A 27,596-nucleotide genomic window follows, 5' to 3' on the forward strand; every position below is an offset into this window, starting at 1 on the left:
GAGGTAGGGGGATCTACCAGAAGCTGGATGGTATTTCAGGCTTCATTCAGTGAGTCATTATTTTACTCAAAACAAGTTACTCAACTTGAGATGATTCACCTTCTAGAAAAGACAAAAAGAATAGCACATATAATCACATTAGCCTAGCATTTGGAATTCTCAGGAAAAACACTGTAAGCACAGGGTATTATGAACTTGACTGGTCAGAATATATTTATTTTAGTTATCCTCTTGTAAACCACTTCCTAAAATTACATATACATGAAGTTTCTGCTGAGGAAAGTATATCCATTTTGAAATATTTCATTTACTTGAAAATATCATGCGATTTTTAAAAATTGCTTAAGGTTGTAAAGAACCTGCCTGCTAACGCAGGAGACACAAGAGACGCGGGTTGGATCCCTGGGTCAGGAAGATCTCTTGCAGTAGGGAAAGGCAACCCGCTCCAGTATTCTTGGCTGGAAAATTCCATGGATGGAAGAGCCTGACTACAGTCCATGAGGCTGCAAAGGGTCAGACACGACTGAGCGACTGAACACACACACACACACAACCAGTTGAAGTATAATATTTATTTTTTTAAATGTTCAGTTTAAAAACATTTAAACTAAATGTTTAAATGAGGCATCCTGTATTCATTTGTGTATTCATTCAATAAATATTTATTTAGCACCAATTATAGGTAAGTCTTTACATAATCTAGTGACAATAATCTCAGTTTTTATGAACTAAACGTAAATGCACGATAAGGTTTCACACATTGTTTTTCTTTGCTGCATAAGCATAAATGGAATAAAGAGAGTCATCACCATTTTTAATTGGCAGAAGCGACATTGCTCCACTGTTGGTACAAGCTGATTATTTTTTTAAAGTGTGAGAGACTTAGTTAACTCTTCCTAGAAGATACGACACCTCCTCATTCATTTTATGGGTTTGATAAGTTAAACAGATATTTTGAGGGCATATTTTAAAACTATGATACTCTTAAATATTTAATTACATTTTATATTACATGTTTCATTATGTAAAAGTAACTCCAAGGTACTTTAAGTTATTTTTATCCAACACTCATTTTAAACAGTCTTATGTGCTGGTTCTGAATAGAGCAATTTTGATGTCTAACTTCTCTATCTTACCTAATAAATGACTGAGTAGGCTTAAGATAAATTTTCATCATTATTTAAAAAACAAACATATACAATCAGCATCTAATCAAGAGATAATCCTGAAACAAAAAGCACAGATTAGATTTAGATCCATACTAATACAGAGTTCATTGGACAGTGGTGTTAGAGATAAAGCAGAACAATAAAGTTTGGTTTTCCTGTTTTATGAGTCAGAGGCTGAAGGGAAGGAAAAGTCTTCCAAGGGGTGACATGAAGGTGGGAGAATTTGACTCAGTTCCCCACTGAAGCCTGCAGTGGAATCTCTCCCTCTCCTACGTGACTCTGTCAGGTGTTTTTACAGCTTGTAGAGTTGAAATGAGCAAGGATACCTGAATGTTAACCAGTGGGAAGGTGAGAACAGCTCTAGGGGAAGGCAGGTCTCAGTAGGGAGAAGCCAGTGAACATTTTAGTCATCATTATCGGCATTATCTGTCACCTCCAGGATACACAGCAAATAGAAGATGATCTGAGGAGTTAAAGGAAAATACAATATTGTAACTCCCATGATACAAAGCTCGAGCAACAGGTTCCACAATGATTTCTTGATTAGCTGCACTTTCCAACCAATGGGACCCTGAAAACTTAAATCATGCAAAATTCCATCCCCAAAATGGGTAATATGCATCACAAGACACTTGCTAGATACACATATATCCTGACATCTTATAGCATCATTATAATTTATCTCCATTTAGGGTGTTTGGGGTCACTTAATTTATGTTTGTTTTGGTAAGAAAAATCACCAAATAGGAAAGCACTATTTCAACAAACTTTTGCATCTCAAATGGAACTTTAGCTAAATAATTCAAGTAAAGTTATCCCACCATCAACATTGGTCTAAAAATCCTTCAACTGCAGTTTTTCCACTGGGTCAAGTTCCATGTCTCCTGAATCCATCACTTTATTTATTCATTCATTCAACAAGTAAATACAGAGCATAGAAAACAGGCTGAGGAAAACTTCAGGGCTCCTGGGGATTATCATTCAAAATCTTACGTGTCTGTTTGTTTTGTTGTTGTTGTTGTTGTTTTTCTGACAAGCATAGAATAACTTTTAGAAAAATCCTGTGTAAATGCAATGCTTTGCACACATACAACAGATTGCAAAATACAGAATAAATATACAACACTTACAAAATGCAAACAAAGGATCATCAATGCACAGAGAATAAGTTGTTGCCATTACATAGGTGGCATTAAGAGGATGCTCTGAATATATTTAATTTGAATCTATCGATTCTGGTTCCTTTATTTTTTTAAATGCATGAGTCACATGGATACAAATCCCACTTATTGCACTCTCCTTAAAGGAATCATGTTGTCAGGGGCCGAAACACCATTAAGAAACTGCTTGCATCAGTCCCCTAAAGGGAATCATAATCCAGCCGCCATAAACTCCAGAGCTAAAGTGATAATTATCAGAACGAGGAAAGCTCTTCGCATAGTCTCTGGGAACCCAAGTAAAGTCTCAGAATAAAAAGTCACATTAAAAAATTTTTTTAATGTTGTTTGCCTTTTACTGAGAAATTGATTGGATTCTATTAATATTTTCAGAAAACTTTAAAGATACTTGACACTCAGTGGAGACATAAATTTTTTATCTAAAATATACAACTCCTAACTTGGCAATTTCATAAGACATATTGATACAGATCATATTGCTCAATACATTGCTTCTGATGACTCAGTAGAAAGTTGCCTTCAGTTTCAATGAGCAGTCTTTTAATTCATGACTTTTTAAGCAAACTAATCTGAGGACTTTTTCCCATCTGTCTAAAGAGCACTAGGAGTTGTTTTCACAAAATAGAGTTACTTGATTTCTATGAAGTCTTTATAAGAAAAAAAAATATGTATCCATTAACATTCATATGTAGAAGCAACCTCAGAAACCCCTTAGTAATCATGAGACTGTGATCTGTACATAGGAAATCCACAAACTATGGATACAAACTAGAACTGAATTTTCTTGAAGAAACTTACAGAAGACTAGTTTTCCATGAAAAAAATACTGAGTCTAAAATTTTAAAACTCCTGGCAATCAAAACCAAAATAGAACTTGTTCTCCCTTAGTTAATCAAGGTGTTCTACCTAAAATAGACTTTTCTCTCAATCAAACTAACATTTATTGGACATTATGGAAGTCAGTCAGTCAGTTCAGTCGCTCAGTCGTGTCCGACTCTTTGCGACCCCATGAATCGCAGCACACCAGGCCTCCCTGTCCGTCACCAACTCCCGAGTTTACTCAAACTCATGTCCATTGAGTCAGTGATGCCATCCAGCCATCTCATCCTCTGTCGTCCCCTTCTCCTCCTGCCCCCAACTCCTCCCAGCATCAGGGTCTTTTCCGATGAGTCAACTCTGCATGAGGTGGCCAAAGTACTGGAGTTTTAGCTTCAGCATCAGTCCTTCCAGTGAACACCCAGGACTAATCTCCTTTGGGATGGACTGGTTGGCTCTCCTTGCAGTCCAAGCGACTCTCAAGAGTCTTCTCCAACACCATAGTTCAAAAGCATCAATTTTTCGGTGCTCAGCTTTCTTCACAGTCCAACTCTCACATCCATACATGACTACTGGAAAAAGCATAGCCTTGACTAGACGGACCTTTGTTGGCAAAGTAATGTCTCTGCTTTTTAACATGCTGTCTAGGTTGGTCATAACTTTCCTTCCAAGGAGTAAGCATCTTTTAATTTCATGGCTGCAATCACCATCTGCAGTGATTTTGGAGCCCAAAAAAATAAAGTCAGCCACTGCTTCCACTGTTTCCCCATCTATTTCCCTGAAGTGATGGGACCAGATGCCATGATCTTAGTTTTCTGAATGTTGAGCTTTAAGCAAACTTTTTCACTCTCCTCCTTCACTTTCATCAAGAGGCTTTTTAGTTTCTCTTCACTTTCTGCCATAAGGGTGGCGTCATCTGCATATCTGAGGTTATTAATATTTCTCCTGGCAATCTTGATTCCAATTTGTGCTTCTTCCAGCCCAGCATTTCTCATGATGTACTCTGCATATAAGTTAAATAAGCAGGGTGACAATATACAGCCTTGACGTACTCCTTTTCCTATTTGGAACCAGTCTGTTGTTCCATGTCCAGTTCTAACTGTTGCTTCCTGACCTGCATCTAGGTTTCTCAAGAGGCAGGTCAGGTGGTCTCGTATTCCCATCTCTTTCAGAATTTTCCAGTTTATTGTGATCCACACAGTCAACGGCTTTGGCATAGTCAATAAAGCAGAAATACATGTTTTTCTGGAACTCTCTTGCTTTTTCCATGATCCAGTGGATGTTGGCAATATGATCTCTGGTTCCTCTGCCTTTTCTAAAACCAGCTTGAACATCTGGACGGTTCACATATTGCTGAAGCCTGGCTTGGAGAATTTTAAGCATTACTTTACTAGCGTGTGAGATGAGTGCAATTGTGTGGTAGTTTGAGCATCCTTTGGCATTGCCTTTCTTTGGGATTGGAATGAAAACTGACCTTTTCTAGTCCTCTGGCCACTGCTGAGTTTTCCAAATTTGCTGGCATATTGAGTGCAGCACTTTCACAGCATCATCTTTCAGGATTTGAAATAGCTCAACTGGAATTCCATCACCTCCACTAGCTTTGTTCATAGTGATGCTTTCTAAGGCCTTACCTGACTTCACATTCCAGGATGTCTGGCTCTAGGTGAGTGATCACACCATCATGATTATCTGGGTCGTGAAGATCTTTTTTGTACAGTTCTTCTGTGTATTCTTGCCACCTCTTCTTAATATCTTCTGCTTCTGTTAGGTCCATAGCATTTCTGTCCTTTATCGAACCCATCTTTGCATGAAATGTTCCCTTGGTATCTCTAATTATCTTGAAGAGATTTCTAGTCTTTCCCATTCTGTTATTTTCCTCTATTTCTTTGCATTGATCGCTGAGGAAGGCTTTCTTATCTCTCCTTGCTATTCTTTAGAACTCTGCATTCAAATGGGAATATCTTTCCTTTTCTCCTTTGCTTTTCGCTTCCCTTCTTTTCACAGCTATTTGTAAGGCCTCCTCAGACAACCATTTTGCCTTTTTGCATTTCTTTTCCATGGGGATGGTCTTGATCCCTGTCTTCTGTACAATGTCACGAACCTCCATCCATAGTTCATCAGGCACTCTGTCTATCAAGTCTAGTCCCTTAAATCTATTTCTCACTTCCACTGTATAGTCATAAGGGATTTGATTTAGGTCATACCTGAATGGTCTAGTGGTTTTCCCCACTTTCTTCAATTTCAGTCTGAATTTGGCAATAAGGAGTTCGTGATCTGATCCACAGTCACCTCCCAGTCTTGTGAGCAAACACAGACATACATGCAAATAACCTTACCTTGAGGTATAAAGAGACTTGGTTATGAGAGAAAGTGCAGATGAGGGACCAGAGAAGTTTGGAAGAGGGCTGGGGCACGAGGACTAGGGCCACTCTTTTGGTGAAAGAAGCATTTGAGCAGAGCCTAGATGAGTATATAAAATCTCAGTGTGTGGTGTTAACTGGAAGTGGGTTGGCAGGAACAGGTTGCTATGCTTTCTCACAAGACTAAGTGATCTTCTGAGAACCCATGTTCTTTGACCATGGTGATCTGAACTTTATTTTTAAAAGAGTTGTGTGCGTCTCAAGACAATAATACTGAAGTGGTTTGCCATTCCCTTCTCCAGTGGACCACATTTTTTCATAACTCTCCACCATGACCGGTTCTTCGTCTTGGGTGGCCCTACACGGCATGGCTCATAGTTTCATTGAGTTAGACAAGGCTGTGGTCCATCTGATCAGATTGGTTAGTTTTCTAACCAATTTTCATATTGTGGTTTTCAGTCTGTCTGCCCTCTGATGGAGAAGGATAAGAGGCTTACAGAAGCTTCCTGATGGGAAAGACTGTTGAGAGTCCCTTGGACTGCAAGGAGATCCAACCAGTCCATCCTAAAGTAAATCAGTCCTGAATATTCATTGGAAGGACTGATGTTGAAGCTGAAACTCCAATACTTTGGCCACCTGATGCAAAGAACTGACTCATTTGAAAAGACCCTGATGCTGGGAAAGATTGAAGGCAGGAAGAGAAGGGGATGACAGAGGATGAGATGGTTGGATGGTATCCCTGACTCAATGGACATTAGTTTGAGTAAACTCCGGGAGTTGGTGATGGACAGGGAGGCCTGGCGTGCTGCAGTTCACGGGGTCACAAAGAGTCAGACAAGACTGAGCAACTGAACTGACTGACTGACTGTGTGTGTCTGATTCCTCTTCAAAGGCAGGACCATGTATTGTTGGTAATCTAGAAATAAATACCCAGCACTGAGGCAGGGTCTGGCAGAATGTAGGTATGCCAAATACATGTTGGTTGAAGTGATGCTTAGAAACATCATACTCAGTTTACACAATGTCAAAATAATTTAAAAATTTGGGGGAAAGTATTGGATAAATTTCAACTAAAACTATTCATCAAGGGAGAATTCCCTGGTGGTCCAGTGGTTAGGACTCTGTGCTTCTACTGCAGAGGACACAGGGTTTGATCCCTGGTTGGGGAATTAATATCTTGCATAAACTATTAATCAAGTCCATCATTTGGCACATTTTAAAATAAAAGCATATGATGACTGAATGTTTCATTGGCACCAATTATGCTGTCACATCAGTATGGCTCTAGTTCATGAGTCTCTCAAAATTCTCTAAGCTGGAAATAATCGTGTATTTGAATTACTACACAACAGCAAGTGAGGACACAGGAAAACCAAAAAAAAACAATACTGCAAAGTGCCCACTGATTGATCTTTGTTAGGAAGAATGTCCTCCTCAGCACTTAACAGTTGAACAATCCAGAGAAAAAATACGTATTGTCAGGAAAAGTTGCTTAGAGGGAAATAAAAATCCAATGTGCATTGTTAGATTTTGCAATAGCCCATTTTGTAATATAGAAATGTAATTTTAATTGAAGGAGGAAGATAATTACAGTTTAGGAACCAACTAGTTAGTCAACACCACAATCAGAAATATCTAAGGGACAAGCCTTGGTCCCACACCCAAGAAAAGGGGGTGAACCCAAAAAGTGAGTTAAACAAGCTTCCATTAAAATGTGTTCAAGGCACTTGAGCCATTCTGAAAGCCCTGAAACCATGAGGAGGAGAATTTTGTTACTACTGATTAGTTATTAGTTATTAAGTTTAAATAATTTCTATAGATTTAATAGAAATCTAAATTTATAGATTTAAAATAAGAAATTCTGCACTGTATTTATATATATATATATATACATATATATATATATATATATTCCTAGAACTAATGCTAGAGCTAGAAAAAAACAAAAAGGCCAGATAAATCCTGCAAATTTGGAAGTGATCCAAGTTATGGCAACCTAGAGATAATGGAAGTGTCATTTAGGAAGAACTGAATGGACTGGTGACCCTATAGCTTAGAAAGGAAAATATTTTAAAAGAGTTGAGTATTCCTCTTCAAATATCAAAAAGACTCCAAAGCTAAGTTCTATGTGGCAAAGCAAGTTATATTGTGTGGCAGATTTCCATTCAATATAAAGACAGACTTTTAAGTAATTGAAGTGAAGTGAAGTGAAGTGAAGTCGCTTAGTCGTGTCCTACTCTTCTCGACCCCGTGGACTGTAGCCCACCAGGCTCCTCCGTCCATGGGATTCTCCAGGCAAGAATACTGGAGTGGATTGCCATTTCCTTCTCCAGGGGATCTTCCCGACCCAGGGATCAAACCCAGGTCTCTCGCATTGCGGGCAGATGCTTTAACCTCTGAGCCACCAGGGAAGCCCAAGTCGCTCAGTCGTGTCCGACTCTGCGACCCCAAGGACTGTAGCCTACCAGGCTCCTCCCTCCATGGGATTCTCCAGGCAAGAATACTGGAGTGGATTGCCATTTCCTTCTCCAGGGGATCTTCCCGACTCAGGGATCTAATCCGGGTCTCCTGCATTGCAGGCAGACGCTTTAACCTCTGAGCCATAAGTAATTAGAGCAGATCAAAATTGAATATCTTGTGAAACGATGAGCTTCACTTCACTAGAAATATTCAAGTAGAGACTGGAGAGATCTGATAAGGTAGTTCTGATGAGGTAGCTCATTGTTGAATATTTTAAACAAGAGAAGCAAGAAGGGAGCTAACATTTGTGAGGATCTCATTCGCAAACGCTTTTTATGTGCTATCTGAATTGGTAGTCTCAAACTCAGGAAATGGAAATGACTTCTCATATGAAGATACTAAGGCTTAACTTGCTACATTCCCAGTAAGAGGAAGAGCTAGGATTTAAAACCTGGGGATGACTTCAAAGAGGCAGAGGAACCAGAGGTCAAATTGCCAACATTAGTTGGATCCTGGAGAAAGCAAGGGAGTTCCAGAAAAAAATCTACTTCTGCTTAATTGACTATGTTAAAGCCTTTGACTGTGTGGATCACAACAAACTGAAAAACTCTTAAAAAGATGGGAGTACCAGACCACCTTATCTGTTTCCTGAGAAACCTGTGTTCAGGTCAAGAAGCAACAGTTAGAACACGACACAGAACATCTGACTGATTCAAACTGGGAAAGGAGTACAAGGCTGTATATTGTCACCCTGTTTATTTAACTTATATGCAAAGTACATGCATGCCAAGTCATTTCAATCATGTCTGACTCTTTGCAACCTTATGGATTACAGCCCGTCATGCTTCTCTGTCCAAGGGATACTCCAGGCAAGAATACTGGAGTGGGCTGCCATGCCCTCCTCGAGGGGATCTTTCTGACCCAAGGATCGAACCAGTGTCTCTTAAGTCTTCTGCATTGGTAGGAGGGTTCTTTACCACCAACACTAAGTGGGAAACACTATATGCAGAGTACATCATGCAAAATGCCAGGCTGGATGATCACAAGCTGAAATCAAGACTGCGAGGAGAGATATCAACAACCTCAGATATGCAGATGATACCACTCTAAAGGCAGAAAGTGAAGAGGAACTAAGTAGCCTCTTGATGAGGGTGAAAGAAGAGACTGAAAAAGCAGACTTGAAACTCAACATTAAACAAACTTAAAATCATGGCATCTGGTCCCATCACTTCATGGCAAATAGAAGGTGGAAAAGTGGAAGCAGTGACAGATTTCATTTTCTTGGATTCCAAAATCACTACGGATGGTGACTGCAGCCACAAAATGAAAAGACACTTGCTCCTTGGAAGGAAAGCGATGACAAACCTAGACAGCATATTGAAAAGCAGAGACATCACTTTGTCAACAAAGGTCCACCTGTATAGTCAAAGCTATGGCTTTTCCAGTAGTCATGTATGGATGTGAGAGCTGGACCATAAAGAAGGCTGAGCCCTGAAGAATTGATGCTTTTGAACTGTGGTGTTGGTAAAGACTCTGTAGAGTCCCTTGGACTGCAAGGAGATCGAATCAGTCAGTCCTAAAGGAAATCAGTCCTGAATATTCATTGGAAGGACTGATGCTGAAGCTGAAACTCTAATACTTTGGCCACTTGATTCAAAGAGCCACCTCACTGGAAAAGACCCTAAAACTGGGAAAGAATGAAGGCAAAAGGAGAAGGGGGCAGCAGAGGATGAGATGGTTAGATAGTATCGCCGACTCAATGGATGAGTTTGAGCAAACTTTGGGCATTAGTGAAGGACAGAGGAGTCTGGCATGCTACAGTCCATGGAGCTACAAAGACTGGGACACACCTGAGCAACTGAACAACAACTGATGCACCTGTAAGGTCTCTTGCAAATTCTTTTCTGGTTGACACCCCCATGGCAGTGAATGCATTCACTGTCTAAATAATTTCATTCTGATAATTTCTGTCGATTTATCTATTCTGTCAAAATATTCAGGGACTTTTGATCAAAGAGCATATCTGCTTTCTCCATGACATCAAATTCAAAGGATTAACCATCCTTTCCATCCTTTCCTGATGAATTCTGTACTTCTGATGGCCAGAATCCCTGACATGCCATCTAACCTAGAAAGAGCGGAGTTTTACCCCACATGGATCTAATCTAGGCTGCTGGTTGTGATTTTCTGGATTAATGTCATTATGAAGAGTTCTATGGTCAGTCTAGGTTCATGAGGAAAGAATGTCATTATCAACTAGTATGTTTGCACAAATACAGGACAGAAGAGTGGTAACAAGAATGCTTTGTATTTCTCATCTCTAGTCTACATGTTTTCATTCATTTCTTGAGTGAATACAAGCTCCATGTTCTTTACCAACCAACTGTTGAAAGTGATGACTACTGACAGTATTCCTAAAACTAGTGGCGGAGGATATGGAAATACACAAGGGAGACAGAAGGCTGTCCATGAGACTAATTATCAAGAAGGTTTTTAAATGATATAAATAAGAATGACTTTGAAAAACTTTCTACAGCCTAGAATCTGTTCTTCTCAGTCTTTCATGTCCAGAAACTTGACTTTACTAGCATACCCAAGGTGACCTGGCACTTGAAGACAGATTGACAATGACTACATTTATACAACACTAATGTACAGATTAGAAATCTAGTTTATTTTAACAATAAGGGACATTTCTTTCAGATGTCCATGGCATACTTTGTAGAATAAATCAGGAATCAAAAAGTTTCTGCACAAGCACAGATTCAAAGAGAGGTTTGAGGACCACTTCCTTCAGCTCCTACTCAGTCCAGGTGAAACATTTTTGCCCCACACTCGGCCATTCCTCTCTAGCGACTGGATTGTCCATGTGCCCAAATTCAGCATCTCTCTGCCCAAGATGAAGCCAAAGGCACTTTATCTGAATTCTCCTTTTGATATTCCCTAACGACCACACTCCTTACCCAGGTGTTGACTCTCAGAGATAGATTATATTTTGGTTTTAATAGTTCAGTTACGAAGGCAAATATATTTCCCTTTACTCCCAAGTTCATGGGCATACTTCACTGTCACATCCATATTTATAGCTGTAGCCACCTCTTTCAAGTATCAGAGGGCAGCCTCTAGGTTCATGGCATATAAAAATAAAGTCTGTTATTTTACAAATACAAAGGAGAATACTACGCATCTTCCAGGTTCAATGCCTATTCATCACAATGACTCTTCTAAAATACAGAATTTTTTCAGTCATTCTTTTAATGGTACCACACATCTTCTCTTTATGAAAAGTTTCCTGTGATGAAGTTTAAATTAACCATCCAAAAGGTGGTTTCCTACATCACTGAGGCTTCACTAGCTCTTGGATCACTATTATTTGATTACTCTTTTTTTCCAGGTATCTTAAGTTATCTTACTTCTCGGCTCCCTCAGTGTTCTGCTTTTCTGTTTTTTTTGTTTTGTTTTGTTTTGTTTTTTGCTTGTTTTGTTTCCCAGAAGCTCAAGTAGCTCCAAAATTCTACTTGCTTCTGTTTTCAAGTGCATTCTACACCCAACAGTCTTGTCTTCACTCCACCTCTGGTCCCCTCCTCACCATCCTTTGGTCTTTTATGCCCACTCTTCATGCTATAGCAACACAAGACACAGGTGGCTTCATTCCATCACCATCCTTCCCTTGCCTAGTGACAAGAACTTTGGCTTCTGGGCCTGAACTGTCCCGAAAATTCTTGCTTTCAGATCTTCAAGGATCTTGTGGCCAATATAACGGACATTTTTCTAGACCTCATTCCCCTTGATCTCTCTGCAGAACTTCCAGGAGGCTCTATAAACTCCACCAGGTGAATCACCCAAGCTTCAGTCCATGCTGTGATTCCCTAAGGCTTTTCCAACCTTTCAGATCGCTCTTATTCACTCCCTTTAACAGGTACTCACTTTTCCTCTGTGCTAAGCCTAATTTTGAGGATTTCCTCAACTTCCAGTCTTAACCTTCTGCTCTTCTCTACCTTAAAAATGCAGTTGTTCTCAAGGCTTTGACTATCACCTCAGTATGGATGATCCCTTAAACTCTCACCTAAATTTTTCTATCAATTTGCTTTTAAAGGAAATTAAAGATTTCCTTTAGTCTGAGCAAATGGTCATATAATTCACAAACTATAAAGAATGAGCATCTATATGTATTTTAGTTAGCAGCCTTATGAGAACTCACTCCCCAGTATTTATATGGTCTTTCCAGAACCCAAAGCAGCCATATTGAAAGTCCTTGTCCTACTTGGAAGCTCTGAACTGTCAAATTCTTTGACTTTGTTGACCATCGCTCTTCCTTGAAATTCTCCTTCCCTCTTGAAACTTCTGTTTCTTGGTTTTCTCTTTTTCACTTTATCTTTCAACCTCTCTTGTTTTTCCTTAAATATTAGTTCCTTGAGGTTCCTTTTATTCTGGGTCCTCCATCAAATTTCTTGGTCAAAGCTCCATCCCTAATCTTTGTTATCCTGGATTCATTATCTTTCCTACAAAATCTGCTTCTCCTTCACATTTCCATATTAGTTAATAGCACTCCCCAGAGCTTCCCTCGTAGCTCAGTCAGAAAAGAATCTGCCTGCAATGCAGGAGACCTGGGATTGATTCCTGGGTTGGGAATATCCCCTGGAGAAGTAAATGGCAATCCACTCCAGTATCCTTGCCTGGAAAATCCCATGGACAGAGGAGCCTGGTGGGTTACAGTCCACAGGGTCGCAAGAGCCAGACGCGACTTAGTGACTAAACCACCACCAAAGTCCAAAACTGGAGACCGCTTGTCATTTAAGGCTCCCTCCCTCTCTTTCATCAACCTGAAACTAGTCAATAGTCAAATGTCACCATTTCTATCTTCTACCTTCCCCTTCCTACCAACCCACTGCAACTTTCTTGGAAGTTGTCGTTGTCTGTCACCCTCTTCCACAGACCCCTGCAAATTCTCCTTTCTCATCTCCTTGCCTCCAGCTTCAACTCCAGTTCATATAGTACACTGCCAACAATGTTATCTTTCTAAAACTTAAGATTATGCTCATCCCCTGCTTAGCAACCTTCAGTGATCCACCCCTTGACTATGGGACCAAGTCCAATTTCCTTAGTATGATATTAAAGGTCCCTCTCTTTGCCCAAAAAAAGTCCTTCCCCACCTGGCCCCGATCTATTTTTCCAGTCTTATATCTTGGCACTCATTCACACAAACTTCATGCCCCAGCCAAATCAAACTTTTCAGTTCTTCAAATATGTCGTGTAGGTTTACACCTTCTTTATGTATGCTGGTCTCTACCTAGAAAAAAATTTCCCCACTCATTTTTTTAACATTTACTTATTTTTGGCTCCACTGGATCTTCATTGCTGCACATGAGCTTTTCTCTAGTTGTGGTCTGTGGGCTTCTCACTGCAGTGGCTTTTCTTGTGGAGCATGGACTCTAGGCATGCAAGTTTCAGTAGCTGTGGCTCATGTGCTTAGTTGCCCTGTGGCACGTGGGATCTTCCTGGATCAGGGATCACACTTGTGTCCTCTGCACTGGCTGGTGGATTCTTAACCACTGGACCACCAGGGAAGTCTCCCCACTTACTTTTTTAATATTTATTTTTTTAATTTGTTTGGCTGCGCTGGGTCTTAGTTGCGGCACCCAGGTTTCTCTCTAGTTGCTTCTCTCTAGTCTGACTCTTTGCAACCCCATGAACCATAGCCCACCAGTCCACTCTGTCCATGGGGCTCTCCAGGCAAGAATACCGGAGTGGGTTGCCATTTCCTCCTCCAGTGGATCATCCCTACCCAGGGATCAAACCTGCATTTCCTGCATCTCCTGCATTGCAGACAGATTCTTTATGGCTGAGCCACCAGGATACATTTTTTTATGACTGTTGTTTTGGTGACTGTCTCTCCAACCATACCCACCTTTGTTGGTAAGTAACACCTTAGACTGAATTAAACTAACCAGATGGTTATCCTCTTAACACCTGTTCCCACACAGGCTGAAAAGCTTCAGGAAGAAGGAAAAGTAAGGGAAATGGATCCCATCAGAGGAGGACAAATTCAACTGGGCTGCGGCTCTAGGGTACTGGGGAGCAACTGCACAGCAGAGGGTTACTGGAGGACGTGGGAGAGGAAGAAAGCAGCAAAACAAAGGTCCACATTCAATGATGGAAACTTGGGTAGGTTCTGCTGCTTCTACTCCTCCCTAAAGGTGGGGACACACCCTCTCTCACACTCAGCAAAACTGGCCCCACCTCTGCACATACACTTAGCTCTTCAGGGGAAGAACTCATCTTCCACTGTTACTTAATTCTTGCTGACTGTCGTAACATAACTATTGTTCCCACCTATTGCCCCCATCACCCTGCCTTTTGGGTAGTGAGGAGGCCAGGGAGAGAGAAGTGAGCTGTTTTCTCTAGTTCTAAGACACAGGTTGCCACAGAGGATTAGATCTCAACCTATTTCTTTCTTCCTACCTTACCTGCAGCAGTGAGCAGGCCTTCTATAAGGAAGCTTGGAAGGAAGAAGCCCAGAAAGTTTCCACAGAGTGAATATAACATGCATCCAAAAATGCTTTCTTTCCTCTGAGACCTGTGTCAATCCACCTTAAAGAAACCAAAGCCATATTAGAACATTTCTTATTCATTGCCTTATAGTGAAATTTACAGTTTAAACTTTTTTGTCATAAAGGAGGATTTACAAGGAAATTCTCTACAGATATGCATTTATTTATTTCATGTGATTAATATGTTACAAAAATCATGGTTGTAATCACATTGCTATTTTAAATGCCATTTTTATAAATTTTAAAAGTTTCATATTCTGAAGAGGTTTTTTTAGTTCATGTTAGTTTAGGTGTTAGGTTGTCATAGCTAAACTATGATTTTATCCCTTGTTTACTATCACTTTAAATTTGTTAACATCTGTCTCTTGTTCATCTACAATGAGTTAATTTTGTGGAAGATGTAACTTCTTACTGTATAAAGGATAATTTTATCTTTGGGCATTCATTGCATTAGAGAATCAAGTCAGCTAAATTCTCCTACAGTTATATCCTTAAAACTACTCTTAGAGAAAGAAAATCAGTGTCTTTACCTTGTAAAGGGGAAAGACTTGTTCACTCCTGTGTTTAATCTGACTCATATAAAGATCATGTGAAGAATTTGTATTTTATAAATTTTCAAAGAGATATGATTAAAGGTCTTTATTTTTTTCTTGACTTTTCCTCCTGATCACTTATATCTTAGCAAGTGATCAACATGATGACTTAAAAGCCTAATTGTTGGTAAATGATTGAGGCACAGATAAAAATATGAATATCCACTGCTTACCACCATGTTTTTTGAAATATAGGTCACCATGTATACTATCTTGCTTAACGAAGTCTTTGACAAAAAGCAATATCTGTCATTGTAAATTTTCTTGTTCTAAAGAAAGCAGTTATATTCTGTAGATGTAAATTATGTAAATAAAAGTTATTTTATATTGAAAAAAAAAAAGAAAGAAACCAAAGCCAAGGGCTGTCCATGAGGATGCCCCACCTGTATTTAATGTGTGACTTTTGTTGCGGTTTCAGCAAATTAGCCCTACAGAGCACCCAGTTCTTCCAAACCTGTTTTCCTGCCTTCCTTTGACTCTAGAAGCCATTGATATTCTTCTAGTAAATTCCTTTGTTTAATGCAACCAGTCTGTTTCTGACTGTGATGAGTAGCTACACTGGGACACCTACCTGGAGCCTCCTAGGACAGTTGCTCAACCCCATCCCCACTCTCCCACCCATTACACCTGCCTCCACCTCCACACTGGCAAGCGCCTGCTTACACCCAGCACGATGCCAAGTGTCAAGAGAGAAACAGGCATAATATTGGTTTCTACCTCAAAGAGTGTACACTTTGATAAGTATTTATTAACCATGGCATTGTAATTGTTCATTTTCCTATTAACCTCCTATAGGACAAAAACTTTATACAAGTCCTACTATACAGCAGAGTCTGAGCAGAAACAACTTAGGCAGTAGAATTAGGGGAAATCTAGAAGAATTTAGTAAAAGGACCATCTGCCAAAGTGTGGCTTATGACCCCCACGTCCAAAGGATGAAGGCAAGTGAGTCAGAAAGTGAAAGTCATAAAGAGGGCCACCTGGAGAGGAGCTGTGCATTTCATGGACAGTCACAGTCAACATGGAGGAGATGCCAGGGGAATAAACACCCTAAATTCATTCTCTTACCTTCCTGCAATTTCCTGATTTGTCCCCACTGGGAAAACCTAACGAAGGCCAGAGGGCAGCTGATCTCCTAGAGGAGAGAGCAGGCTGGAGAAAGGAGGAAAGTGGATATAGAAGGCAATAGATTACTATTACTACTTGTCTCCAGACAATGTCTAGTTTCTCTTTTCCCATTTTATTGGTTCTCAAACTGCTATATTAGTGTTTTCATTGACAGTTTTCTAACACATGTTCCTCCTCTCTGCTACAGAAATAGATATTATGCTTAAAGACAACTGTCCATAATCTAAATTCCCAATAATCAGTGTCTACTCTTGAAACCCTGGTGAAAGATGAGACTCTTCTGTCTTTCCATGCATTTTCACCCCCTCCATCCTGTACACCTAAATGTAACAAAATTATGAGCTCTCAGGGCCATGGGAAGCTGACATAGAAAAGGCTGAACAATCCCCATGCTGTGGCGATAGGATGCAGTGGACTGAAGTGGAGATCCTGGCACAAGGGAACAGGAGAGCATTGAGCTTCCACATATGGGCATCTGGGAACCTTAGGTAGACTGGGAGATAAGAAAGGAAAAAGAAGTGTCAGAGAGAGACACAGAGAGTTTGAAGAAGAGGCAACTTCCTGAAATTCAGAGCAGGCTCCAGGGACAGAAGTCTGAGAAATGGGCATGAGAGCAAGAAGAGATCTATGCACAGAATAAGGAATAAAATATTTTGTGCCTTCTTTTTGGTCTACATGCATTCTAAAAGAATGCTTACTCTTAACAATTGCCCTTTTAAGTGGTCAACTGTGATTTTTCAACAGACTTCTGCCCAAAATAATCTCTCTTCTTCTCACCAAGAACTGAAATTCCTATTACAAGGGGCAATTTCTTATTTTACAACTGAAGAAAAAGTTCAAAATGCTAAATGCTTAAGAGTGCCTGGAACAACACATGGTGAATACAGCTATATTTCTATTATGGTAAATGAACAGCTTTGGCAAACCTAGACAGCATATTAAAAAGCAGAGATATTACTTTGCCAACAAAGGTCCGTCTAGTCAAAGTTATGGTTTTTTCAGTAGTCATGTATGGGTGTCACAGTAGGACCATAAAGAAAGTTGAATGCCGAAGAATTGATGCTTTTTGAACTGTGGTGCTGGAGAAGATTTTTGAGAATTCCTTGGACTGCAAGGAGATCAAACCAGTCAATCCTAAAGGAAATCAGTCCTGAATGTTCATTGGAAGGACTGATGCTGAAGCTGAAGTTCAATACTTTGGCCATCTGATGTGAAGAACTGGCTCACTGAAAAAGACCCTGATGCTGGGAAAGACTGAAGGCAAAAGGAGAAGGAAGTGACAGAGGATGAGATGGTTAGATGGCATTACCGACTCAATGGACATGAGTTTGAGCAAGCTCTGGGAGTTGGTGATGGACAGGGAAGCCTGGCATGCTGCAATCCATGGGGTTGCAAAGAGTCAGACATGACTGAGTGACTGAACTGAAATGAACAGCATTGTATCTTTTCTTTAGACAGAAAAAAAAAAAAAAGTTGAAACACAAGATAGCCCATGGCTTCAGATGAAAGGCAGAGAGTCTGACCTCAAGAAGACAGAGCAAAGAAAGAAAAGAGTAGAAATGCCAACAACAAACTTGAACAACTCCACAATTTTGTCTAAAGGCAACTCCTCAAGGTTCAAGATGTGCATGAATATCTAGAATCAATGCATGCTCAGATGTTGAGCTTATAAGGAACTTTGATCAAGAAGCATGCGTGATAATTGCCAAAAATCAAGGGCCTGTAACTGTCTAAAAAGAGTCCCTGGCACACACTAAGCATGCAATAAATATTTCTTGAATGAAGATGTGGTATAATTAGGTAAAAGTGAGTGTTAGAGAGCACTGTGAGCTAAAGTGGGGAAGTAAGAGGGAGAAGTGAGAGAATGAGGATTTACTGAGTGCCAACTAAGTGCCAGGCACTATTACTTGTTTTTCATTCATTTTCCTAACATCTTTTGGAAGTTTCACAAATAAAAAAACCGAGACTCAGAGAAGATAACTAACATTTACCCAAGCAGGAAAACAGTAAGCCAGGACTCAATCACTGCTCTGTTTAACTCCAAAGTGTATGCACTACTCCACATGTACCCCCTGGAAAGGGACTAGTAGTTGGCTTGAAAAGCTACATGGAAGAAGAGAGAGAAACCTGAGCTAGGCTAAAAAGCATGAGAATGATATGAATATAAGGTCAGAAGGAAACAAAGATTCTCTGTTAAAAGAGTGTCTGCAAGGCAGGGCTTCAAAAAAAAAAATGATCATTCACCATAGTCTAAAGGCAAAACCATGAGAGAATGAACTTCTCTGTTTTTCCCACTCACACATAGTTTTCTGTCACATATACTCAACACCCTGAGGAGGCATTGCTTCAGTATATGTGGCTCATCAATTGCTAAACTAAGGGGTAGAAAAATTAAGTTGACTCAAAAAAAACACTATACTTAAAAACTTCTCATTAAAAATCTTGTGTTACAGTGGTACATACATGTAAAGCTCTACAATAGTCTCCATAGAGCACTGACTTTGAGGCTACACTTTGACCTTGACCTGAGCTATTCTTGCACTCAATGGCTTATTCCTCTGGGTTTTGGTAGCAGAGAAGTGTTAGATGTGCTATGGGTCTATTAAGGCCTCAGAGGAAGCTATGGCATTGTAGGGGGCTCGGAGAAGTAGGGGACCACGTGGAGGAGTTTATGGTTCTGGGACTGGGTTGGTCACTGGCACAGAGTGGAACAGCATGGGTGCTGGAACGAATGGGAACATTGGAAATGATGATGGTGTCTTATTGCAAGTAATCAGAGGGAAAATATGCATAATTTAAATTGATAGTCTCCTACTTTGATAAGGTGCATCACCTAGAAAATACCAGTGCTGACACTGAATTCAAAAGAAAAAGATGGTATGAGAATTTTGGAAACTGAGGCATGAATGGTCAATCTCAACACTACAGCAAACATTACATCACTAATGGAGGACCTTAAAACTCAGGAAAGTTGTCTTACCTAGAAAACACTTTTTTCCCATTAACACTTTTTTCCCATTAATTTCCCAAACAAATTAATGCATTTAATACAAACAGAAAAATATCTAATGTGCATAAAAATTAACATGAAATGGCTTGACACTCATTTGAAAGAAGAATATTTGCCTTAGTTTTCTGTATTTCAGAAGTTATAAAAGAAAATACATTTAGCTGAAAAGTTCCATAACAGTCCCAGAAAGGTATGAATTTAAACTACACAGATGTTTATCTAGTTTATACAAATATACTTATGATTGGCATATAGTTATGATAACTCAAATCAGTGAAGTATATAATCTGGACCTAATAGCACCCAATGAATTCTGTTGAATGATATGGTTCCTTTTTCCCTCTCCAAAGTCAATACAAACATGACTTTGGAAAACGTCAACACTCTGCCTCAGATCAACAGTTCCAGGCTCACTGTGGACTTCCAGCTCAAGTTAAGTCAGAAAACGTAAAGGATTGATTATCAAGAAAATATTTTCCCCATATTCACTTTAACTTAACAAGCAATTACTCCCAAATTTACAATATCATTCTTTCATATTATTAAACATCCCAACATATAACAATCTGTTTTAAAACATTTAAATTACAATAAATAGCAACTGTAGGGTAGCTATCTAAAAAATTCCAGCTCTTTGAAATGTAACCTATGGCATATGACTCTCAAATCATAGATCAGAGACTTATTTTTACAAAGTTGCAGAATCTCCCCAGGACTGTACTCGGTAATTAGAGAATCTAGCACCTTTCCTGGAGTCAGGAATTACATGAAATGTAACCAAAAGTCTCAGTACAGTAGCATACATGAAGATACAATGATAGTGCCACTGTGAGACACTCATTTCATAAAGCACAGGTAATATAACAGACTACAAAGTTAACATGTCTACTAGGTTTTTCCCATCTCCCTCCCCCTGCCTAGCCCTCTGACCTCAGTAATTGACCCACAGGCGCCTGGGTCATGAGAGGGTATGGATAAATATGATGCTTTCTCAGAGCAGCGTGGTAATGCACCATGCTGGAAAGGTCACTCAGTCAGACGTGAATGTGAAAAACCGGGGTCAGCAATGATGGGTGGTGGGAATGTGGGATTTCTTATTTATTAATATCTGTGTCCTTCTGAATCTTAATCCTTGGTGCTTTTTCATATTTTGCAAAAGTCTCAAAATTTTAAAAACAGTGCTGGACTAAGAATCAGAAGACTTGGATTCAGGTTCATGCATGTTCATCCATGGCTTTGTTAAACTGTTACTCTCTGAGTCTCAACAGTATGCTAATTAAAGAACAATAACACCCCTTCTCACTCCTCCCAGCAAAACTTACCCCTCACAGTGACAGTAAAGATCAAATGAATCACACCAAAATCCTTTTAAAAGATAAAATTATTATCTTTTATTACATTGATTCTTTATATATATATATATATATTTTTTTTTTTTCTGGCTGCACCACGTGGCTTGTGGGAATCTTAGTTCCCTGACAAGGGACTGCAGCAGTGAAAGTGTCAAGTCTGAACCACTGAACTACCAGTGAATATTTCCTTGAATATTTTTGGAACAGAGTTGTCAGATAAAATACAGGGAACTCAGCTAAATTGGAATTTCAGATAAACAATGAATAAGTGTTTTAGTACAAACATTTCCAAATACTATATGGGGTACATTCTAAAAAAAAGTATTCATTGTTTATCTGAAATTCAAATTCAATTGAGCAGGCATCCTGTATTTTTATTTGCTAAATCTAGGAACACTATTTTATAATCTCCTAGAAATTTTTTAAAACCTTAAAAATGATTTCTAAAATCTACATTTCCATCTTTTCAATCCTTTTAAATCACCATATTGCAGATGCAAAAAAAAAAGTAACCTGTGGTGTATTGATTATTTTATTTTGGATCAGGAAATGAGGGTTGACAATGTTACCTCATGTTGAAGTCAATGTTGAAATCAAGATGGCCCAGGAGTGGACCTGACTGCCCTGCTGAACCACAGGAGGGGGCAATCTGAGGTCTCAGCAGAACAAATCACAAAAAAACTGATGTCTGGTTTAATGAAAAAGTAAACCTATCATCACCCAAAAAAAGGACCCAACATTAAACAGAGCTCACAAAAGCTGGTACAACATTTATATTTTTATTCTCCTCTAATATTTTAGGGTAAAGAACTGAATGGGCAAGTACCAACTTCTGCCAAAAAGACAAGTACCAACAGGAGCAAGGTGGTAAGCTGTGGCAAACCCTGCAGCCACTGGAATCAGAGCTTCAGGTCCAGTGATCTCTGGTAAGAAGGTTGTTGTTTCCAAAGTCCACTATTCACATGTGACAGTTACTGAGACGTCACAGATTTCTCAAACAATTTCATGTCTCCATAGAATCAGTTCTAATGAGATGGATGCAACTGGAGCCCATTATACAGAGTGAAGTAAGCCAGAAAGATAAATACCAATACAGTATACTAACGCATATATATGGAATTTAAAATGATGATTAACAATAACCCTATATGCAAAACAGAAAAAGAAACACAGATGTACAGAACAGACTTTTAGACTCTGTGGGAGAAGGCGAGGGTAGGATGTTCTGAGAGAACAGCATTGAAACAAGTATACTATCAAGGGTGAAACAGATCACCAGCCCAGGATGGATGCATGAGACAAGTGCTCAGGGCTCCTGCACTGGGGAGATCCAGAGGGATGGGATGGAGAGGGAGGTGGGAGGGGGGGCATCAGGATGGGGAACACATGTAAATCCATGGCTGATTCATGTCAATGTATGGCAAAAACCACTACAATATTGTAAAGTAATTAGCCTCCAACTAATAAAAACAAATGGATAAAAAAAAAAAGAACAATGTCTACACTATAAAAATTAAATGCAACTCTGTTTAGGGGCTAAACAAGAGAAGAACAGGAGATTAGAAGAAGAGAGAAAGACACAATTCAAAGAATAAATAAATTTAGAACAGATGATTTAAAATTACAATTTAAACTGTGTAGTTTAAATGCATACCTTTCTGGGACTGTTATGGAACTTTTCAGCTAAATGTATTTTCTTTTATAACTTCTGAAATACAGAAAAATAAGTTTTTTCTGGTAGTAGTTTAGATTATGTTCCACTCTGTTTTTCTACTCTGGAATTTTTAATGAATCATCTTTTTACGTTTACTTCGTTCCTTAAGAAGCAATCCTTGACCATAAAAGAAAAAAAAAAAAAGAAAAAGAAGAAGCAATCCTTGGATTCTAGTTTGACAGAAACCAAAAAACCAAAAGAAGTATCAATAACTACTGTTGTCGACATTCACAAACTCAAGAAACAATCAGCAATAGGGGGCGGGGGGGCGGGGTCAAGCTCAACAAATCAGTATTCAAGCAGAGAGCTGGAATGTTGAACAGAACAACTCCTGTGTGAAGACTTGACTGGTAATTGAGATTGAAAAGTACATAAGCTAATGAATGGAAAATCTGGGTAAGTGATACAATAAATAATCCACTAAAACCCTAGCCCTTTAATGAAATACTCAGTTCTTAAATTATTGGGTATACTTAATCAAACCTAGACTATCAGGCTAAATAGCATGTGGCATAAAATAATTTACCATTGTGACTGATCCACACCTAAATCAGTCAAATCCATACCCTCAAAACATATCCACATCATAGTGTTGGCAGGACATCTTTAAAAATAACATTTTAAAATCAGCTAAACAAAAAGGAACATTCTTCAAATCTGCTCACCTTAAAAATTTCATTTAGTTCATTTGTAGGCTGGAACAGGCTCCATTTTTACCACTGTAATTCACATGTCTGGGGCTGTCTTTGAAATCACAAAGCAAAGTTTAATTAGACATTTGGCAGTAAAAGGTCATGGTTAAGAGTATGGGATCTAGAGGAGGCAGACTCGGTTTCAACTCTGGTTCCGCTATGAATTTATTAGCTGTATTACCCCTGTGTACAATATATAACCATCTCAAACCTTCAGTTTCCTCCTCTGGAGGGAAAAAAAAGATCTAAAGTAGTATTTGCCTCATAGGGTTGTTAAGTGGGCTAGATGAGAAAACGTACATAAAGACCATAGAGTGCCTAGCAGTGAGTAAATGTTAAACAAATGTTAGTGTTGAAAGTGGTGACAGTTCTTGTTATTCTTAATATTCTCACACTTTGAGCAACTTATTGGATATCAGTGTGACAGATTGCTAATGATAATTATCCTGATAGGGGCTGTGGAGTCCTCATCCTTGGATAGTTGAAAAAAAAAAAAGTAATCCTACTACATCCTATTTAAATGGTAGCAATTATATCCAAGATGTCAAGGGGAAAAAAAATAACGTATAACACCTTACAGTTCAATAAATATCCAATCATTTCTATCTAAGCTTTAGGATTGAAAGTGAAAAGTGAAAGTCACTCGGTCATGTCCGACTCTCTGTGACCCCACGGACTAAACAGTCCATGGAATTCTCCAGGCCAGAATACTGGAGTGGGTAGCCATTCTCTTCTCCAGGGGATCTTCCCAACCCAGGAATCAAACTGGGGTCTCCTGCATTGCAGGCAGATTCTTTACCAGCTGAGCTACCAGAGAAGCCCCAAGTTTTAGAATTAGAAAATTCTAATCGAAACTCCACATTTTAACCAAAATGATCAATATGGAAAATATTTGTGAAAGACATCAAAGAGTCTGATAGCTTTTGAAGCTGGAAAGTCCCAAAGCAAGAAAACCCCTTTCTTTCACAGTTAACTATTAAAATTAGTTCAGATATGCACCTTGTGTTTACATGTAAACAGTAAAAACCTGATTTTTAAAATGCAGTTAATCTCTGTAATGGGTGTTAGCTCTGAGTAGAAAAACCAGCATTTAAGAAGGGATTAACACTGTGATTAATCATGGGGATTAATCATGGTGGCTAATTGCTCTGGTTTGTTATTTTAATGACTGGTCTGGATCTTAGGACAATCCGGACAGAGTTAGGAACCCCTAGAAAACCAAGTAGGAGGCAACTTCAAAAAGTTAAGGGTGTAGCCTGAGTAGATGAGACCTACAAGTCTGACCTCTTCAAAAGCAAGAATTCTTGCTGTATTAAATCACTTTCTTTTCAAAAGCTTTCTTTTCAAATTAGTCCATTTTTACATCACAAATGTAACAAAGATAAGAACAGCTTGTTTGGGCTTCCCTGCTAGCTCAGTGGTAAAGAATCTACCTGTCAATGCAGGAGACTCGGGTTTGATCCTTGGCCTGAGAAGATTCTACATGCCACAGAGAAACTAAGCCCATGTACCACAACTACTCAGCCTGTGCTCGAGAGCCCAGGAATCAAAACTATTGAGGCCATGTGCCACAGCTACTGGAGGCTGTGCACCCTAGAGCCTTTGCCCCACAAGAGAAGCCACCACAATGAGAAGCCAGCACACTGCAAGGAAGAGCACCTCCAGCTTGCTGCAACTAGAAAAAAGTCCGCACAGCAATGAAGACCCAGCACAGCCAAAAATACATAAATAAATTTTAAAAATTATTTTTTTAAAAAAAGAAGAGCTTGTCCAATCTGAGAAAGAAAGTAAAATCCCTTATGTTCTTGCTAATTTCTAAATTACAAGACTAGAAAATGCAATTCCACATTACTTGAGGAGAGCTGTAGGCATTGCTCATTGTATTAAAGCAAAAGCTCTGAAGATAGGTCTGTGTTCAAATTCCTTTAATGAATAATTTTGGACAAGCTACTAATTTTTCAGTTAAAATAAAAGTTACTCCTTTCACTTGCTGTCAGGATTTAAAGACAGAAACATTCAGGTCAAGTGTTTAGCACAGGCCCTTGGAACATAGGAAAGTTTTAATAAGCTCTATAAGCTCTATCTGAGGATTGACTCCAAATGCTATATATTTAATTAATGCATTTACTCCAAGACATTATTAACTCTTCAGTTGTTTTCAATCTTCAGCCTTGTGGAGGAAGTTCACTGAACAGTTATGGTAAATTTTCTCTAGTGCTATTGTGTTACAGTTAAATAATTATTTAAATCTATTCCTTACCATTCCCACCGCACACAGAAAAATGAGTTGATTCTGACAAGAGCTTTTCTTAATTTGTTATGAAACTGACAAGTTTCTTGACTTTTTTTTTTTTTTAATTAGTTGGAGGCTAATTACTTCACAACATTTAGGAAACCAGATCTGAAAGAGACACGTGCACCCCAATGTTCATCGCAGCACTGTTTATAATAGCCAGGACATGGAAGCAACCTAGATGCCCATCAGCAGATGAATGGATAAGGAAGCTGTGGTACATATACACCATGGAATATTACTCAGCTGTTTCTTGACTTTTTTTCAGTTCAGTATTTTAAAAATCTAATCGGGTGGAGAGGGAGGTGGGAGGGGGGATCGGGATGGGGAATACATGTAACTCCATGGCTGATTCATGTCAATGTATGACAAAACCCACTGCAATGTTGTGAAGTAATTAGCCTCCAACTAATAAAAATAAATGAAAAAAATAAAAAATAATAAAAATCTCTAAACAATAAAATTAAGAGATTAACTTCAGAAGATTTTTTTTCAATTTAGGCACATTACATGTATCCACTTAAACATGAATAATACTAATTTATTCTACAAACCCCTGGAGGAGGAAATGGCAACCCACTCCAGGATTCTTATCTGAAAGTTCCCATGGACAGAGGAGCCTGGCGGGCCACAGTCCTCAGAGTCAGACACGACTGAGCAACTAAGCATGGCACATACATAATCTAAGGTATATATCATCATATATTTTAAGATATCTAAAAATTCCTATGCAGAATCTTAGATTTCTTATTGTTCTTATACAACGTTCTCATATCTGAAAATTATTACAACTAGCTTTAAAGAAAAATCAAATTAGTTGTCTTCAACTAGCCTTTATTTAAATTTTAAACTTGTATATTGCCAAAACATAGGCAAGAAGAGTTTTGAGACCAAAATAAAGGCAAAGAAAAGAAAATGGGAAAAGGCTCTGAGACGACAGGAAAACATTCAGAAAACATTAAGTATCTACTAGGTGCAGCAAGAGAAAAAGGTACCCTCCCTTCTCTAAAGGAGCTTTCATGTCTTATCTCATTGCGAACAATAAAAATTATATCATACTATAAACTACTAGGTTGTACACACAGGAAATGAAAAGAAAGGGACAGCCATGGCTAGACTAATGGTGAGAAGCCTCATGAAGGAGAGTAGCTTGGACTTGATTTGAATAAGGCCAACAAAGGCCTTAAAATAGGATAAACCATTGTGTCTTGGCCAAGATTTAAGAGAGAAAGGATTGCTTATAATTAAAGGATGTTTTTAAGGAATGCTAACACCCTTCTTCCACTGTATCATGGGTTATTGTTAGTAGTAGTACTATATACATATTTTAGTATTTACTATTATTATTATCCATATCTTATAGGGTAGTAAAATGACACATAGGCTTATTTTTTAAGGCTGAGAGTTTTGCCCAAGGCCACATATTTATTAATTACTTTACAAGGAGAATGCAACAATCTTTCCACTCTACCACCTTCACTCACTGCAGGAAGAATGAGGTTGGACAGACAGAATAGGCCAAGGCTGCAAGGAGATCCAACCAGTCCATCCTAAAGGAGATTAGTCCTGGGTGTTCATTGGAAGGACTGATGCTGAAGCTGAAACTCCAATACTTTGGCCACCTCATGCAAAGAGTTGACTCATTGGAAAAGACCCTGATGCTGGAAGGGGTTGGGGGCAGGAAGAGAAGGGGATGACAGAGGATGAGATGGCTGGATGGCATCACTGACTCGATGGACATGAGTTTGGGTAAACTCCGGGAGTTGGTGATGGACAGGGAGGCCTGGCGTGCTGCAATTCATGGGGTCTCAAAGAGTCGGACACGGCTGAGCGATGGAACTGAACTGAAGAGAAAAGACATAATCTACTAATAAGAGAAATCCTCAGGTACTTATGCATGTGGATGAAGTGATGACAGTGTTTTTCAAGAACAGTCGTCTTGCAGCCATGAATAGAACAAATCTTAGGTGACATGGCACCGAGCCAAGAAAACCACTTCAGAAGCTGGTGATGTAATTGATGACAGAAGTGATGAAATTCTGGATTAGGACAACTGTGGTGGGACCAGACAAAAAGAAACAAATATATCAGACAGGACAAAAGAAAAAGTGACAAAATTGGTAACTTGGTGGATGTTGGAGAGAAAAGAATGAAGTTAATGACAGCATGTGTCATTCAGGGAAAAACAGCATGGTTTGTCACAAAGTTATCAAATAGAACAAATAGAACACCTTTCCCCTGCTGGACCATCCCCCAACCCCAGCCATTTTCTCCTCCTCA

The 27,596-nt window shown here is 39.1% G+C and overlaps 1 long non-coding RNA gene across 8 annotated transcripts in view; it reads right to left on the minus strand.

The window, feature by feature from the left end:
* Window positions 1-557: 557 nt before the first annotated feature.
* Window positions 558-27,596, minus strand: part of LOC122442212 — a 35,623-nt gene continuing 8,584 nt past the window's right edge. For 3 of the 8 annotated variants that reach the window (XR_006269573.1, XR_006269585.1, XR_006269581.1), the window contains exons 2-5: window positions 22,997-23,075; window positions 16,196-16,279; window positions 14,451-14,574; window positions 558-1,632 (exon numbers count right to left, since the gene is read on the minus strand). This is a non-coding gene — a long non-coding RNA (uncharacterized LOC122442212). Of the gene's footprint in view, window positions 1,633-14,450; window positions 14,575-16,195; window positions 16,280-22,271; window positions 22,326-22,996; window positions 23,076-27,596 lie in introns of all 8 variants that reach the window. The other 5 variants (XR_006269571.1, XR_006269574.1, XR_006269587.1 and 2 more) reach the window with 4 other exon arrangements.

The sequence above is a fragment of the Cervus canadensis genome, chromosome 1 (genome assembly GCF_019320065.1).
Source record: "Cervus canadensis isolate Bull #8, Minnesota chromosome 1, ASM1932006v1, whole genome shotgun sequence".
Classification (NCBI taxonomy): domain Eukaryota; kingdom Metazoa; phylum Chordata; class Mammalia; order Artiodactyla; family Cervidae; genus Cervus; species Cervus canadensis.